This window comes from Rhinoderma darwinii, chromosome 1 (assembly GCF_050947455.1).
Source record: "Rhinoderma darwinii isolate aRhiDar2 chromosome 1, aRhiDar2.hap1, whole genome shotgun sequence".
NCBI lineage: Eukaryota > Metazoa > Chordata > Amphibia > Anura > Rhinodermatidae > Rhinoderma > Rhinoderma darwinii.
Window position 1 is genome coordinate 88,837,558 of NC_134687.1, and position 19,673 is coordinate 88,857,230.

At 40.8% G+C, this 19,673-nt stretch overlaps 1 protein-coding gene across 1 annotated transcript in view; it reads left to right on the top strand.

Moving 5' to 3' along the window:
- SORBS2 (sorbin and SH3 domain containing 2) overlaps window positions 1–19,673 on the top strand; it is a 333,928-nt gene that overhangs the window by 55,869 nt on the left and 258,386 nt on the right. The gene's annotated exons all lie outside the window — the stretch shown is intronic.

Genomic DNA, 19,673 nt, shown 5'->3' on the forward strand with positions numbered 1-19,673 from the left:
AATGGCAGGAATCGGTGATAGCTACGGTTCCTGCCATTACAGGTGGATGTCAGCTGAAACATACAGTGAACATACACCGCTGATGACGCCGGCTCAGCTCCTGAGCCGGCGCCATCTTGCCAGCGGCTACGGAAGCGTTTTAGGCCCCTGTTTACCAATATAAAAAGTACCTATGATACAATATAAGTAGTATACATGCAATACTTAGTTGTAAAGATGTGTAATGATGTACTGTGTATGAAATCATGTATAGTGTACAGTACTGGATAGAGAAAATACACATGGATGTACAGCTTACAGAGAGCACCTGCGTTTCAGGTTTCTAGGGCTTGATTTTAATGTTAACATTGGCGTCAGTCTACGACTGTCTAACAGTAAATGTTTGTAGTCTGCATGCCACAAAATTGTAGGAAAATTATGTGGGTATAAAGTCAACAGTAAGTTAAAGTTCAAGCTTCCTTGAGGTGTTTTTAGATGAATGCAGGTGCCTCAGGAAAAGGAAGGAACACACCAATATTTTAGAAACCTTTTCATGAATATATTAAGAGACTGCAGTTAGGAGACTGCAGTTTTAAATACATCAAAACAGTCTAAATGGTGTCATTCCTGCATTAAAGGAGACATTAAAGAATGGTATGTAAGTAATGTATAGAAAAGAAAACAACACCTCCGAGGAATATCCTAAGGCTATATTCACACGACAGAAAAAAAAATGGCCATTAAAAACTGATCAACTGAGTTTTTCATGGCCATTTTACATCAGTGTGTCTCCAAATTTTCATCCATTTCCAGTCCGTCTATCCGTTTTTAGTGGCCGTTTGCCATCCGTTTGTCATGGCCGTTAAAAAAACTGATTTCATTTGTTGGTTTTATTGTCAAAACCCCCTGAAAACACCACAGTGCCCACTCTAGATAGTGCCCACATAGTGCCACAGTGCCCACTGCAGATTGTGCCACAGTGCCCACATATAAAGTGACATAGTGCCATAGTGCCCACATATAAAGTGCCATTACTCTTATAGTGCCACAGTGCCCATGTAGATAGCACAACAGTGTCCCCTGTAGATAGACACACCCTAGATTTCACTCCTAGATGGAGCCCCTGATGTCTCTGTCCATATATGGACAGTGACGCCAGGGGCTTCTCCAGTAGCCGAATCCCCTGACTAGAGCGCCTGCCGGGGATTCCGCAATAGCAGGAGATACCAGAGGTAGCCACTGACTTCACTGTCCATATATGACAGTAACGCTAGGGGCTTCTCCAGTAGCGGATTCCCCTGGCCAGATCGTCAGCCGGGGATTCCGCTCTGGCAGGGGATTCCAGAGATAGCCACTGATGTCACTGTCTATATATGGGAGTTCTCACAGTAAAGAAGGCTTGTCGCCTCTACAGATTGAACCTTTTTTTCTCAAGACCAAGGGAGTGCCCCCTTGTTTTTTTAGGGGGTTATTACATGGAACAGGATTTCACCATATTTTTTGTATGTGCCATTCATATATTTATATAAGTTATTCATGTCCCTTCTTAGTCGTCTCTTTTCAAGGCTAAATAGGTTTAATTCTTTTAATCTTTCCTCATAACTTAGATTCTCCATGCCCCTTATTAGCTTCATTGCTATTCTTTGTATTTTTTCCAACTCCAGGGCATCCTTTCTATGAACTGGAGCCCAGAACTGGACTGCATATATTCTAGATGAGGCCACACTAATGCTTTGTAAAGTGGTAATATTATATCCCTGTCCCGCAAGTCCATGCCTCTTTTAATACACGACTATAACTTACTGGCCTTTGAAGGAGTTCATTGACATTGCATGCTGTTATTTAGTTTATGATCTACAGGTACACCCAGATCCTTCTCAACAAGTGACTCTCCCAGTATAGCTCCCCCTAGGACATATGATGCATGCAGGTTGTTGGTACCCAGATGCATAACTTTACAATTATCTACATTAAACTTAATTTGCCAAGTGGATGCCCAAAAACGTAGTCATCTGCTGGTGTTGGTCCACTGTGTTATATCAAGTCCAAAGTCAGCGCAGCGTCTACCAGGAAATTTTCGAGCACTTCATGCTTCCCTCTGCTGACAAGCTTTATGGAGATGCTGATTTCATTTTCCAGCAGAACTTGGCACCTGCCCACACTGCCAAAAGTACCAATACCTGGTTTAAGAACCACAGTATCACTGGGCTTGATTGGCCAGCAATCTCGCCTGACCTAAACCCCATAGAGAATCTATGGGGTATTGTCAAGAGGAAGATGAGAGACGCCAGACCGAACAATGCAGACGAGCTGAAGGCCGTTATCAAGCAACCTGGGCTTCCATAACACCTCAGCAGTGCCACAGGCTGATCGCCTCCATGCCACGCCGCATTGATAACACCTCAGCAGGGCCACAGGCTGATCGCCTCCATGCCACGCCGCACTGATGCAGTAATTCATGAAAAAGGAGCCCCGAACAAATATTGAGTGCATATACTGTATATACTTTCCAGTAGGCCTATTCTTCTGTATTAAAAATTATGTTTGAAATTGGGCTTATATAATATTCTAATTTTCTGAGAGACTAAATTTTGGGTTTTCATTAACTGTTAGCCATAATCATCAACATTAAAAGAAAAAATGCTGGAAATAGATCACTCTGTGTGTAATGAATCTATATAATATAGGAGTTTCACTTTTTGAATTGAATTACTGAAATAAATTGTTGATGATATTCTAATTCATCGAGAGGGACCTGTACTATCTGTCACTCTGTTCTTTCTATTAGCTTTCTGTCCCTCAACACACAACCTTATAACTCAAGGTAAGTTATATGTAGCATATATTGATCAAAAAGGCCTTCTTTTTTGAGCTTACAGAACCCAAATTTATCATATGGTAATGAGCCTATTTGATGCTGAGATAATTCTGTATACAACCCTGAGAGCTGAAAATCATCCGCAAGAAAATGGGTCATAAAACCATATGGCATCAGACGTCGCCATAAATAAAATCCACTGTAGCGCTGCATTATAAATACTTACAATGCGGATATGAAATTTTTGAGATCTGGCCAGAGGAAGTGTTGCTCCAAGAAACAGGCTGTTGCCCGCTGGGAACATCCTCCCTCACCCCCTCTCCGTGGATGTTTTATGAGCTGAATTAAAAGGATTTTAACGCAGGATGGAGAGATGCCGCTTTTCGTTTTTCTTTGGATTGTTGGATATTACATTTTTGTTTCTGCTTTCTGCTATCAGGATAGGAACTAAATCTAAAATCTAGCGTCCAGCAGAAACTCCATTTCACAACAGAGATTTACATAACTGTCTTAAAGTTAATGGTTATATTCCTAGTTATGTATTGAAGTACAGTCATATTTTACTATACAAAGACTGTATAACAAGATTTGGCTATGAGAGTCTGTGTTTTTCATATTCCCCTGATAAAAAACTATTCATATTATTATCTAATACATTGGTTTTTAAAGAAATTGCTCATAAATATGTAACTCACAACGTTCCCTCTAATTATTATGAAGCTGCATATACAGCCCTGACAAATTACTAAAACTATCAATTTGCTTTCCAAAGTCCCCACTATTAAGGGCTCCATGTCTAGATTTCCTGTTTCCTTCGGGCCTGTAACGTCAAGCTATCATATCTCAACATAGAGTTAAGACATTACAAACAAAATCCCATTTTAATGTGCACTAAATGTTTTTTTATACTTTTTTTTAGGTAGTTCAGCTATAATAACAGTTTTGGGCACTGAGAACCTGACTAAACTGATATCTATATAATGCTGTGGTGATTTAAAGTCATACTTGCCAAACCTCCATAAAGGCTAGACCTCCCTTTAGAGCAGGCAAGTCAAACCTGGGAATCTTTTAAATAGCACGTCCTGTTGATGATCAGGACAAGAAAAGAACATGAGATGTGAGCATGTTGGCTGCTCACAAATCGCTTTTTAGCGGAGAGCAGGCAGAAATAATTTGGGGTGCTTTGGCTGGTATAAATAATTGAGGCACTTCGGCTGGCACGCTTCATGGGCTCACTCCAGCTGTCATTGTTATGGGGCATGATAACTGTCACTGTTGCAGGGGGGACCTTGTTTATGATGCACTCTGGCTGTTATTAGTGGAGCATGTTCAGTATTTAACCCCTTCCCGACATTTGACGTATTAACATGTTGTTTTAATTGCACAATGAATTCCGTAAAAACGAAGCTCAAAAAACAATGGAGGAATCGCTGTTTTTTTCATTTTCTACCCCAGAAATAAAAAATTTTCACTTTCTAGTACATTATATGGCACAATAAATGAAGCTACAAAAAACTACATCTCGTCCCGCAAAAATCAAGCCCTCATAGGACTATATCGACGGAAAAATAAAAAAGTTATGGCTTTTAGAAGGTGGGGAGGAAAAAACGAAAATGAAAATCTGAAAAATGTCTGCGGCGGGAAGGGGTTAAGGGGAAAGTGTGTTTAAATAAATTTTCTTCTTCCTCATCTAGTCTTTATGAAAGTGCTTCTTTATGTTTCTCTAACATTTTTATGAAAATTGGCAACTAGATCTAAAACATATTTCAGAAAACCACACTGTTACAAACAATAATTTATTGTATCTTGTGCAGAGATAATATTTAGTTTCTAAAAACTTAATGGCACTGTATGAAAGGGAGATTAAACAAAAATATACTAGGTAATTTTCACTTGAATATATTTATAAAGTAGCACTGGACTTTGCAATGAAAGAAAATCTTGACAGGCACAGAGATATATTTTCCTAAATATTAAAGGGGTTATCCCACTACAACAACTTATCACCTATCCACAGCAGAGTAAAAATCGCTTGCTATCGCCGGCAGTTGGCCTGGGGTCCACTCAACTTTGGCTAATAAAGGGGAGTCCTGAGCGGGGCTTTACATTGTATAATGTCCATATGCCCTAAGAGGGCAAATGCAAAGGCATTGTCTGATGGGCCAACCCTTAAAACTGGTTAAACTAGTTCTCAAAACACACTGCAAAATTGCGTAAAATACTGTCTATATCTATATCTATATCTATGTCTAAATCTATATCTATGTCTAAATCTATATCTTAATAAAATGAGAAAACTCTCAAAACCACCAATCAATTTTCAAATTATGGAATCTTGTGTTCCTCTCCTCTTTGATTTTGGCTCATTTGCAGGATCTTCTTCTCCTGCTACAAGACATCCAGTAAGTTCTAACCAGTAACCCATCATGCCTCCAGTAATTATACTTGTGATTAATGGAATCAACTAAGGCTGGGTTCACACAACCTATTTTCAAGCGTAAACGAGGCGTATTATGCCTCGTTTTACGCCTGAAAATAAGGCTACAATACGTCGGCAAACATCTGCCCATTCATTTGAATGGGTTTGCCGACGTACTGTGCAGACGACCTGTAATTTACGCGTCGTCGTTTGACAGCTGTCAAACGACGACGCGTAAATTGAGTGCCTCGGCAAAGAAGTGCAGGGCACTTCTTTGCAACGTAATTTGAGCCGTTCTTCATTGAACTCAATGAAGAGCAGCTCAAGATTTACGAGCGTCACAGAGGAGGAGCATTTACGAGGAGGAGCAATTACGTGTGAAACGAGGCAGCTGTTTTCTCTTGAAAACAGTATGTCTTTTCACATGTAAATGCCACTCATCGTGTGCACATACCCTTAAAGTAAAAACAACACTCAGATTATTGTACTGACAAATGCTTAAAAAAAGTTTAAGGAGATATGGCCTGTCATTACATTTTTTTAAGTATTTTGAGCCATGTGAGTTTGAGAACTGGAAAGCAGGCGTACTTTAGTTCTAGTGATCAGCTAGCAGTGGAGTGAAAGGATCACTGAAATTCCAGAGATTGCTGTAGTAAAGTGCATACAAATACTACCCGCAGTCACAACGGTTACAGCAAGATTTATAGAGGTCACAGCCACAAAGACTTTCTCACGTGCCTCTAGTCCTGAAAGTGAAAGACTAATCACTATTTTGTCTCTGAATTCTGTTTGCAAAAAACGTCTAATAAAGAGTAAGGGTATGCTTAGCAAAAAACATCTGAAAATACGGAGCTGTTTTCAAGGGAAAACAGCTCCTGATTTTCAGAAGTTTTTTAAGCCACTCGCGATTTTCGCTGCATTTTTCACTGCCGTTTTTGGAGCTGTTTTCTATAGAGTCTATGAAAAACGGCTCCAAAAACGGCTGAAGATGTGACTTTTTCGCGGCTGTTTTTTTTATGCGGCCGTTTTTAAAAACGGCCACGTAAAAAAAGGCCCGTCGGGACAGAACGCCGTTTTTCCCATTGAAATCAATGGGCAGATGTTTGAAGGCGTTTACGGCCCAAAAAACTGCCAGGAGGTGTAGCAGGAGGGTCGATCGGAGGAGCTTGAATAGGAGCAGAGAAGGAAGTAGCCCCTAGCTGCTGTGCCATGGAGTCTACTGCCACAAGAAGTTGATCCTGTCGTGCTCGCAGAGCCTGCAGGTCCGCCTGCATGACTTGAGGGTGACATGCCCTTGAATTGACTTTCACCATAGATGGCACAGTAGATGCAGCAGAAGACAAGACTTGACTCTCACTGTAGATGGCTCAGTAGATACGATAGCACGGGATACAGGGTACAGGCAGCAGGAGCGGGTAACACTGGGAACTGGAAAACACTGGGAAACCATTTGCAAGACAAACTTTAGGTATACTACAACGGACTTGCAAGGATCAAGTGGGCAGAGCCCTTTTTATAGTCCAGCAGCATTCTGGGCTAATTATAGAATAATGACAGCCGGATGCGTACTGGACCTTTATGGCTGCTCGCGTTTGGGAGCGCGCTCCCTGCGGGAAACAGTACCGGCGTCTCCCAGGGGGGAGATGTCGCCGAGAACATAGATGTCCTTCGCCGGGGCCTTCAGAGGGTAAGTCTGAACGACAGCCCTCGGCCATAGACGTTACAGCAAGATTTACATTTGCAGCTTCTTTGAAGTGCTGTATGGCATTGTTATGTGGGCACTGTATAGTGCTGTATGGCATTGTTATGTGGGCACTGTATAGTGCTGTATGCCATTGTTATAAGGCACGGAATGGTGACAATTTGCATATGGAGGGCACATTTTGCCATTTTTGCTCTGGGCATCAAAGCCCACTCTTTATACAGTACATAAAGAAACCTCTCCAAAATAACACCTTTTTGATAAGGCCACTCCAGATCAGGACAAAATTCTTCTGTGACAGATTTTTAATTCTCTTATAGTCTATATATATTGTCCCCCATTTGTGAGTGTACACCCATCTAGAAAACCATTGCAAATGCTGGGCTGTCTGAACGATGTTTGATGTTTTAGTGTACCTGCTTGCACAAATTTGCTTTTAATATAAGTTCTTGGTGTGTGAGATAACTATATATTTTAGGTATTTTGAGATTATAGCATAATTTAAAGTGAAGCCCTTGTTTGGAGCCCTTTTAATGATTACATTATCAGCAATTCCCTTTTACAATGTTTCTATCAATATCAATAAATTTATAAAAGAAAACAATTATGATAATAACCCTTCTGCAGCAACCTGCATTTTATCAATAGAGTGTTCCAAGACCAATGTCATTCAGCACATCACGACAGCTTCTTGGTGAACTCTATCGATAAAATGCCAGTATTCAACTGACAGCATCGGCAGGGCCATGGAGGGAGGGAGAGTTGTACAGTCTTGCAAGTTATTTGTGGTGCTTCGTATTGTATTGGTCGATTGTTAATAGTGTCAATTGTTTTATCATTTTTAAAGTGACTTGGATCAACATATTCAGCAGCACTGTGCAATGAATGACTCTCTGTGTCAGTCGGCAGCAGTATTGGTTTGTCACAGAGTTGCATCAATACTCCATCTAAAAACTGCAGCATACACAGCACACAAGCAGACTTTGTTTTACTTCAGTAAAAACATTACAAGGTGAAAAGTAGTGCTGTAATTGTTCACTGTCTGCTACGGACACACAGCTCTGTGAAACACATCCCTCCTGAAACACATGTACAGTGTATGGCATACCTCCCAACTTTCAAGTATCACAAAGACGGACAACCGATGTGGCGCGTGTAGGGAGGGACAACCGATGCCCCCATACAGTATAATACCCGCACAGATGCCCCCATGCAGTATAATGCCCAAACATATTCTCCTATACAGCATAATGCACAAAAGCTTCCACCATACAGCATAATGCCCCCATAGCTGCCCTCATACAGCATAATGCCCCCATACAGTATAATGCATCCATAGTTGCCCCATACAGCTTAATGCCCCCAAAGTTGCCCCATACAGCATAATACACCCATAGCTGCCACATACAGAATAATGCGCAATAGCAGCCCTTATACAGTATAATGCCCCATAGCTGCACCTATACAGTAGAATGCCCCCACAACTGCTCCATACAATATAATGCCCCTATAGCTTCCCCATACAGTACAATTCCCCCATAAAGTATAATGCCCCCTTAGCTGCCACCATACAGTATAATGCCCCCACAGTTGCCCCATATAGTATAATGCCCCTATAGCTTCCACATACAGTTTAATGCCACCTCAGATGCCTCATAAAGTATAATGCCCCCTTAGCTGCCCCTAGTGTCCATATAAGGACAGTGACGTCAAGTGCTTCCCCGGGCACAGCGCTTAAACTTGCGCTGAGTCCGGGGAGTCCTCGGTGAGCGGTGGAGCTTCCTTTGTTCCTCCGCTCTGAACTAATGCTGAAGCAGGGCCTAATGCCTAATGGTGAAGCAGGGCCTTAGCATTGGGTTCAACTGTATCTGCGTCCTGAGAACGCAGATACAGTTGACAGTGGGACATACCCCAGGATGCACGGGGCTTCCGGACACCACCCGGAATTGGGGACTGTCCCGCTGAATCCGGGAAGGTTGGGAGGAATGTGTATGGTACCTCACACAAGCAGGAGATAAACACCAGGAATATGTGACTGTACGTGAGGCTAACAGAGGCATTTAAGATACAGACAGTACATAAGTAAGTGACTAATTTTTCTGCAGTTAAACCATCTGAACACAAATTTTAAATACTGAAAAACCACCACTTTAAAGAGGCTCTGTCACCAGATTTTGCAGCCCCTATCTGCTATTGCAGCAGATAGGCGCTGCAATGTAGATTACAGTAACGTTTTTATTTTTAAAAAACGAGCATTTTTGGTCAAGTTATGGCCATTTTTGTAGTTATGCAAATGAGGCTTGCAAAAGTCCAAGTGGGTGTGTTTAAAAGTAAAAGTCCAAGTGGGCGTGTATTATGTGCGTACATCGGGGCGTTTTTAATACTTTTACTAGCTGGGCGCTATGACGAGAAGTATCATCCACTTCTCTTCAGAACGCCCAGCTTCTGGCAGTGCAGATCTGTGACGTCACTCACAGGTCCTGCATCGTGTCGGACACATCGGCACCAGAGGCTTCAGTTGATTCTGCAGCAGCATCGGCGTTAGCAGGTAAGTCGATGTAGCTACTTACCTTCTAACGCCGATGCTGCTGCAGAATCATCTGTAGCCTCTGGTGCCGATGTGTCCCCGCTCGTCTGAAACGATGCAGGACCTGTGAGTGACGACACAGCGTGATCTCTCGAGAACACGCTGTGTCTGCACTGCCAGAAGCTGGGCGTTCTGAAGAGAAGTGGATGCTAGTAAAAGTATTAAAAACGCCCCGATGTACGCACATAATACACGCCCACTTGGACTTTTACTTTTAAACACACCCACTTGGACTTTTGCAAGCCTCATTTGCATAACTACAAAAATGGTCATAACTTGGCCAAAAATGCTCGTTTTTTAAAAATAAAAACGTTACTGTAATCTACATTGCAGCGCCTATCTGCTGCAATAGCAGATAGGGGCTGCAAAATCTGGTGACAGAGCCTCTTTAAGATCTCTTTAAAAAATTTCTGCTGAATAAATTGTTATTTTTTTTTACAAAAAGACCTGTAAGTGTTATTGACATCCCAGGGAGTTATAGTATTTTAACATGTGGTACAGATGGTTGTAAGGGAGCTCTAACCTTGACAATTATCTAAATAATAATGATGTCACAGTTTGGGGGAGTTTCAATTTTATATCATGTTAATATGGAAAATTATAAAGCAATCGAACTCCAAATTAATATAAGGACCTGAAAACACATTTATTAAAATTTTGGGTAGAGAACCTTTCTAAGCTTCAGAGGATGATTTTCTAAGGTAGATAACTTTCATTGTCCTAACAGATCCAAGTTTGGCTCCATCCTGTTCAATTAGGTGTGACAAACAGCATAGGATTCCTTCACACCTGATTAAATAGGTTTAAGGCAAGCAAATCTGACAAGCTTGACAAGGTATTAAGGTATTATGTTTTTTAAACCACATCTCTAAAGACTTCTGTAGTCATGTTTTTGCAAACTTACAGAGTTGATAAGTTTTTAATAATTAAATAAATCTGCTTCTGAGTATGTATCCTATCTATATAGATCAGTGCATGTAAACATAAATCACCCATCCTTACTAAAGTCCTCAGGAAGAGCACTCAGTACTGTATTTTAACACAATGTCAGTTATGTATGAATAGTGCCATTTGTACATAACGTGTCTTTATTGTATTACCTGGGTATTAAAGATGGATACGTCTAACCTGTCTTTTAGCAAAACTATAACACTCTTCCCTTACATTACATAACTTTCACTCCTTACCCGAGGGACCAATAACTAGATGAGACTCGGCATGACGTGGAGAAAGATATGCCACAGCAGTCTCTTTGTTGAAAAATACAAAACGTATTAACAAACGGTAATTTTAGATATTAAATCTTTTGTACGGCACATATAAAATAGTGCATCCAATAAATTGACATCTGAAAACCTCATGGGAACCAAGGTCTTTGAGGGGCGTCACTCAGATAATATCCAGATTTTCTATCCTTCGCCGCACCTGGCCGTCTCAGAGGTTGATAAATGTGTCAGGGCTACTGTTAAACACCCCCATCCCTGAAGTAACCATCCACCAATCTCCCCCATGACTGTGGAGAACCATGATGGCCCCCCATGGGCCTCCAATGTAACTGCCCTCAAAGACCTTGACCGCTGCCAGGCTGTGTGATAAAAAAAACAATAATTACCCTCACCCGTACCACCAGAGCTAAATAGGGCGAGCAGATGATCATCATGATCCGACATCAGTGCCAAGAGAATGAACCAAGGGGGTTCATCCCCTTATAAGGTATTACCGTTTACCCTTCTCAATCTAACTCCTCCCCTACCCCCTTCACCTAACTCTGTCCTCTTCCTGACCCAATCTACCCAATGTTATTAACACTTTCATGGCTTATTCCTAAATAAGCCACCCTTCTATGCTTCTCCCCTCTAAACTCCTGTCATGGCAGGCCTCCATTACCATCACTGCCTGACAATACGACCCCTGCTATTCTAGTGGAAACAGTTGTACTTGCAGTATGTTGATAAAATTATTATTGCTCCTATCGAATGTTAGCAAGAAGTAGGGGACAGATGAAATAGACTATTGCTGCAGGAATATACCACACAGAAGTTTTTTTGTAGTATGTAACCTTGGAGACACAGAGTTCTGCATAGGAGCTGTAGACAAAAAAAATGGTATAATATTTTTAACCCCTTCCCAACATTTGTCGTATGGATACATCATGGAATGTGCCCAAACAGCAGTTCACTTCCACATATATGGCATCGCCATACCCGGGAGAACCTTTTTAACAATTTTTGGGTTGTGTCTCCAGTGGCACAAGCTGGGCACTATATATTTGTCACTGAAATTGCATATCTAGGGAAAAATTTACATTTTTACTTTGCACCATCCACATTGCAATCATTTATGGAAAAGAACTGTGGGGTGAAAATGTTCACTACACCCCGTAATAAATGCCTTGAGGGGTGTAGTTTCCAAAATGGGTTCACTTCCCAGGTGTCTCTTTTATTATTTCACATCAGGGCCCTGCAATTGTAAACTAATACTTTGTAAATCGCCAAATTATGCCTCAACTTCGCATGGTACTCTTTCACTTCTGAGCCTAGTCGAATGTCCAGGCAAAAGATTAGGGCCACATGTAGGGTGTTTCTAAAACCGGGAAACACAGCATAATAATTATGGAGCTGTCTTGTTATGGTGGCACAAGCTGGGCACCACATATTGGCATATCTATGCATCAATTTTTGACTTTGCAACATCGAGTGCACACTAATTTCTGCAAAACACCTGTTAACATGCTCAGTACACCCCTAAGTGAATACCTTGAGGGGTGTAGTTTCCAAAATGGGGTCACTTCTGGGGGGGGTTTCCACTGTTTTGGTCCCATAGGGGCTTTGCAAATGAAACATAGCGCCCAGAAACCAATCCAGCAATATCTGCACTCCAAAAGTCAAATGGCGCTTCTTCCCTTCTGAGCCCTGCCATGTGCCTAAAAAGCAGTTTATGACCACATATGGGGTATTGCCGTACTCGGTTGAAATTGCTTTACAAATGTTGTTGGTTTTTTTTCCCTTTATTTGTTGAGAAAATTTTTTTTTTTTTTAGCTAATGTTACGTCTTATTGAAGAAAAGGGATTTTGTTTATTTGCACTTCCCAATTCTAATAAAGTCTATGAAACACCTGTTGGGGTCAAAATACTCACTACAACCCTAGATTAATTCTTCACGTGGTGTAAGTTTCGTGAATGGAGTCACTTTTGGGTAGTTTCTACTATACTGGTACTTTAGGGGCTTTGGAAAAGTGACATGGTGCCAAGAAATCAATCCAGCAAAATCTGTACTCCAAAAGCCAAATGGCGCTCCTTCTCTTCTGATCCTTGCCGTGTGCCCAAACAGCAGTTTATTACCACATATGGGGTATTTCCGTACTCTAGAGAAGTTGCTTTACAAATGTTGGGGTTCTTTTTTTCCTTTATTTGTTGAGAAAATGAAAAATGTTGAGCTAAAGCGACGACTTATTGAAGAAAAAGGATTTTTTTTAATTTTCACGGTCCAATCCTAATAAGATCTATGAAACACATGAGGGGTCAAAATGCTCACTACACCCCTAGATGAATTCCTCAAGGGGTGTAGCTTCCTAAACTGAGTCACTAGTTTTCACAGTTTTGATCCATCAGGGGCTTTGCAAATGTGACATGACCTCCGCAAACCATTACTGCTAAATTTGAGCTCAAAAAGCCAAATGGTGCTCTTAACCTGCTTTCCCTGCTGTGTGTCGAAACAGCCGTTTATGACCACATATGGGGTATTGTTTTACTCGGGAGAAATTGCTTTAAAAATTTTGTGTTGCTTTTTCTCCTTTAGTCCTTGTGGAAATGAGAAAAAATTAGCTAAACCTACATTTTCTTTGAAAAAAATGTAGATTTTTATTTTCACAGCCTACTTCCAATAATTTCTCCAAAAAACCTGTGGTGTCAAAATGCTCACTATACCCCTGGATAATTTCCTCAAGGGGTGTAGTTTACAAAATTGGGTCACTTGTGGGGGGTTTCCACTGTTTTGTCCCCTCAGGGGCTTAGCAAATGCGACATGGCCTCCGCAAACCATTCCTGCTATATTTGAGCTCCAAAAGCCAAATGGCGCTCTTTCCCTTCTAAGCCCTGCTGTGTGTCCAAACAGCCGTTTATGAACACATATTGGGTATTGTTTTACTCGGGAGAAATTTGTTTTACAAATGTTGCCTGCTTTTTCTCCTTTAGTCCTTGTGGAAATAAGAAAAAAATAGCTTAACCTACATTTTCTTTGAAAAAAATGTAGATTTTAATTTTCATGTCTATTTCCAATAATTTCTGCAAAAAACCTGTGGCGTCAAAATGCTCACTATACCCCTAGATAATTTCCTTGAGGGGTGTAGTTTCCCAAATGGGGTCACGTTTGGGGGGATTTCCACTGTTTTGGCACCGCAAAGATCTTTAAACCTGACATGATGCCTAAAATATATCCTAATAAAAAGGAGGCCCCAAAATCCACTAGGTGCTCCTTCGCTTCTGAGGCCTGTGCTTCAGTCCATAAGCACAATAGGGCCCCATGTAGGATATTTCCTAAAACTGCAGAACCTGGACAATAAATATTGAGTTGCGTTTCTCTGGTAAAACCTTCTGTGTTACAAAAAAATGGATTCAAATTAATTTCTGCAATAAAAAATGAAATTTGAAAATTTTACCTCTACTTTGCTTTAATTCCTGTGAAACGTTAAGAAACTTTATAAATGCTGTTTTGAATACTTTGAGGAGTGAAGTTTTTTTTAAATGGGGTGACTATTAGGGGTTTCTAATATATAGGAGCCTCAAAACCACTTCACAACTGAACTGGTCCCTAAAAAAATAGCCTTTTGAAATATTCTTGAAAATGTTAGAAATTGCTGCTAAAGTTCTAAGCCTTGTAACATAAAGTCCAATGTGTCACGATAAAACAGTCTCAGAATCGCTTGGATAGGTAAAAGTATTCCGAAGTTATTACTACATAAAGTGAAACATGTCAGATTTGATCAAAAGTGACCAAAGCGGGAAGGGGTTAATCACGACCATTTGCAAGCTGTTTTATTGTTTTTGTTTGTTTTAGATGCATTGGAGTAATAAAAATAACTGCTGCAAAGTTGTGCTTATCATTGCATATGTCTGCAGCACCTTCATTTTCAATGTACATCCATAATTTGTAGATAGAGTGATGTATATTAACCTCTTTCTGACATTTGACCTAGCTGTACATCATGGCCAGGCCGTCATGGGCATAGCCCACCCCATATTCAGCGGGTGTCGGCTGTTTGTTACAGTTGAAACTTCACTGTAATGGTCTGGTTCAGAGACAACTGTCATAGTTAACATGGCAACCTGCGGGGCCTAAACAAGCCCCCCCCCCCCCCCCCAGGTCTGCCACATTTCTGCTACTATAAAGCCCTAAAAAGTCCTTAGAAAAACTGTTAAATTAAGTTTTTAGTAATGTACAAGAAAATTTAAAATATTTAAAAAACATTTTCTCCCTTAAAGAGGCTCTGTCACCACATTAGAAGTACCCTATCTCCTACATAAGGAGATCGGCGCTGTAATGTAGGTGACAGCAGTGTTTTTTATTTAGAAAAACGATCTATTTTTACCACGTTATGAGCGATTTTAGCTTTATGCTAATTAGTTTATTAAGGCCCAACTTGGTGTGTTTTTACTTTAGACCAAGTGGGTGTTGTGAAGAGAAGTGTATGACGCTGACCAATCAGTGACCAATCATTTATAGCAGAGCAAGCGTAATCTTGCGAGATCATGCTGTAAATGACAGGTTACAGCGAGATTACGTTTGCTCTGCCTTAAGTCCCACACAATCGTTACCGAAGTGTCGGGATTGTGAATAGACATCCCGTCCTGTCTGAAAGGAATGTCTATTCACTGTCAAGACACTTCAGTAACGTTAATGTGTCAGTATAAGACAGCACAGCGTGAACAACGCAGTGTCACTATGGGCTGAGTAAATGAATGGAGAGAAGTGTATGACGCTGATTGGTCACTGATTGGTCAGCGTCATACACTCCTCTATACAACGCCCACTTGGTCTAAAATAAAAACACGCCCAGCTGGGCATTAAGAAGCTAAAATCACTAATACCGTGGTAAAAATAGATTGTTTTTCGAATTAAAAAACACTGCGGTCACCTACATTAAAGCGCCCATCTCCTTATGTAGGAGATAGGGAACTTATAATGTGGTGACAGAGCCTCTTGAAAGTAATGTAAAAAATAAAACATAATTGGTATCGCCGCATCTATATACCGTCGCAAGAATCAAAATATAAAAACAGAAATATAGCAAGTTACGTCTCTCAGAATATTGTAAAAACACTGGAAAAACGGCCTCACACGTTCTATCTCAAAGTTAAAAAGCTTTCTTTCAGCACAACACTGCAACCTTCAAAAGCAAGAAGAGAAAGCCCCATGCTAGGGTTGAAACGTCACAATGTTGTGGTGAAATAAAGCTTTTCAGCTTTGGAGATATCAAAAACACGTGCTGCGGTTTTTCAAGTATTCTTTGATATAGTGGATTTGGAATGGCTACAACTCGACAATGCTTGCACTGTGCCTATATGCTATTTGAAACTACCTTTCCATATTTTTAGGATATGTGATGTGCTGCTAATTTTTTCATTTTCTCAGAATATGGTGACGCAAAAAAAATTGTTTTTTATTTTGTAAAAGCAGTACATCATTAAAAAAAAACTATATAGATTTGGTATCGCCTTAATCGTATTGACCTACAGATTAAAGTTAACATGTTGTTTTACCGCGCGGTGAGTGCCGTGATAACGAAATTCAAAAAACATTGGAGGAATCACTGTTTTTTCCCATTCCACCCCACAAATAATTTTTTGAGTTTCACAGTATATGATACATTAAATAGTGCCATTAAAAACTACATCTCGTCCCGCAAAAAACAAACCCTTATACGCTATGTCGACAGGGTAAATTAAAAAGTTATGGCATTGGAAGGCGAGAGGGAACAAACGAACATAAAAAACGAAAAATGGCTGCGGCATCAAGGGGTTAACAATTAAGAGAAATACATGTTCTATAATTATTAATCTATTTCAGCATTGTGGTTTTCTGAAAGTTAATTTTCCTATAAATAACAAATGCTACAAATACAAGTCCTTGAATCATTAAAAATAATTGAGAACTAATATGGTGGTAAATACAGCACCCACAGGGTATATCCCGACTTTCTAAGCTGCCTAGCTAAGTAGAGATATTGTAGCAGGGATTGTGTCACAGCATAGTCCTGCAGATTTCCTCTTCAGGACTCTAAGAAAGCTATATTTCCGCCCTTGCAGCTCCCCAGCTTTCCTAGTGTAATCGAGCTGTCCCAGAAACAGAGATAGCTAAGAAAAGTGTATGAATAGGACATAATCATAAGAAAATACAATATGGACTATTAGGGTCAGTTCACACGTAGCATAAATATTGCAGATTTTCCGCAACTAATTTCATTGCGGAAAATGCGCAGCATAATACAGTAGCAGCAGAGTGGATGAGAGTTGAACAAATCTTATCCACACGCTGCATACATGCGGAGTGGAAAAACGCTCAGAAATTAACATGCGGTGCGTTTTTTTTTAGTCCATAGCATGTCAATTGTATTTGCGTAAACAATGCTCATTAAATTCAATGGGGAGGTAAAACCCGGAATAACAAATATTCTGTTTTTTTGCGGTGGAAAAGCAGCGATTCCGCCACAAGAAACGCAACTCAGAAAAAAATATCTTATACTTACCCGTAACTCTGTTTTTTCATCCAGTCTGGCCTCCTGGGATGACGTTTCATCCCATATGACCGCAGCAGCCAAATTACAGGCGGTCACTAGGTATGAAACGTCATCCCAGGGCTGCAGAACGCCAGGACATCCGAGGGACTCATCGCCATGGTAAATATTCTTTTTTGTTTCAGTTTTCCGCAGCGGACATTCTGGATGAAAAACTGCACTACAATTTGGTGCAGTTTTTTGGCCAGAATTCCCAGCGGCGCAAACGGTGGATATGCCCTGTGTGAACATACCTTTAGGCTAGATTCACATGGCGTTGCGAATCTCGGACATAAAAAACTTCGGAGGTGCATCCGTGCTCTGCCCTGCGGGATGTGATATCAGGCATCCACCATAGACTACATTCTATGGAGGCATGTGTGGCGCGTGAAAAAATACGTCTTATTTTCTCACGGATTCTTCACACGGTCCGTTGAAACAACGGCCATGTGAACGGCCACATTGTATTATATAGGTCCGTGCGCTGGCCGCTGTTTCAACAGCCATCACATTGACGTTTAACACGTTCGTGTGAATAAGGCCTTAGGGTGCAGCCACACACGGCAGATATTGTTGCAGAAATTTTCTGTGACTAAACATCAGTTCCATTCATCTGAATGCGGCTGTTTCTGCAGCAGGTGCCTGGATTTCTACAAGTTCCATTCAGATGAAATGAACCGATTTCCAGTCGCAGAAAATTTCTGCAACAATATCTGCCGCGTGTGACTGCACCCTTAGCTGAGGTAGATGTGGTCGTCTATACCGACTACCAATGAATCAAGTGACCAACAGCAAATTCCGAGTACTACCGGCAGTATTTTAGAAGATACATGATATTTTAAGGTAAGTCATCCCTCGATTCTATTTCAGCCGGCACTACATTTTTACCTCAGTAAACTCCTTTAATATAAATTCTGTTATTTAGTGCAGTATGATTTTTGTACAAATGCCTGTGTACGCCATAAGATTATATCAGGGAACATAAGGCAGCCTTCATGTCACAAAATAGTCCGTGGTTTCTGGTGACAGAAGTAAGACGCCAATAGCTTCCAGTTACAAAAAGTCAAAAATAGTTGACAAGATGAATGATTAAATCTGAACTGGAAACTAGACAGTGTGGTGTCATAAGTAATAGTAACCCAGTTGTTTTGACGAGTTCATATCACGGGGATCCTAAACACAAAGCTACAATGGCTGAACAAAAGCAAAACAAAATGGCCCACAGCCAGCTCTTACAAACACTTCCTCAAGAATGTCAGGCATGAAATCTTCCAAGTAATGATCGTCTACAATTAACTGGGAATGTTAAACAATTCTTTGCCACGGGAATAGAAAATATGGCTTTAAACAGAAGAAATTCCCACTGGAGGGAAGGTTAAGGGTGCCGTAGAGGGCTCCATCTGATATCTTCCACATATTAAACTCTTTATTATGCCGAGATATCGCCCGCACTGGGTTGTCATAGCAGCAGAAATATTTTTGTACATTTGCATCCTTCCAAGTAACCCTTCTGAATGAAATGCATGCAAAAACAAACCAAAACCACAACCGTTTTCAAATATGGAAGTAGAGCATTATGCAAAGCTATTCTGTGATCTAAAATGACTGGCTACTTTACTATTAAATTATTCTTTATTATAATGTGCCAGGGCATTAGCGATCAGCATCCTATGTAATGGCTGAATGCAGGATGGGGACCACGATAAGACGCGCTTATGATTTCTCTATGGATTATGGGTTTTCTGATATTCCGCAATGTAACGCACAGGTTGTAACTTTGATGCCATGTGTCACCCATAGAAAAGGAAATGTCATGGCCTGACTACGCATTCAATTCCGTTGTCTGTACCATTAACCTGCAAAATAGCTGCTGCCCCAGTGACAGTGAGCAACCTGTCACACGTTGGGTCAGTCCACCTTTTGTTTCGGTTTTGTCACTTACATCAGTTTAAAAATGGTATGTCACGTTGTGACCACCACATCATGGCATATGTGCCCATCACGACTTCGATTTAAAGGTGTCCTGAAACACTTACCGTAACACATTGGTCTAAATAGTGTGAGCGCTTTGTGATATATCTGCTGTTAAAATGTTGGCGCTGAATGTGGCTGACGGACCAGAGGCTTAGGTGGACGCTTGGATATTGTGTACAGTTACACGGTTCTGATGGCGGAGCTGCTTGTATTGAAGTCAATGATACTATGTAGACCAGGGTTTTTCACAGTAATGAGAAGATAGGGTTTGGATCCAGCACGGACGATTCAATAAAATGGAGGAAGTTTTTCCAAGTTTAATGGGCCAATATTTTTGGCTAGTTAAACTCAGGAATAAAGAGCACAGCGTGACATCCTGATAGTGTGGGGAAAAAGGTGATGATGGTTGATAATTAGCCTACG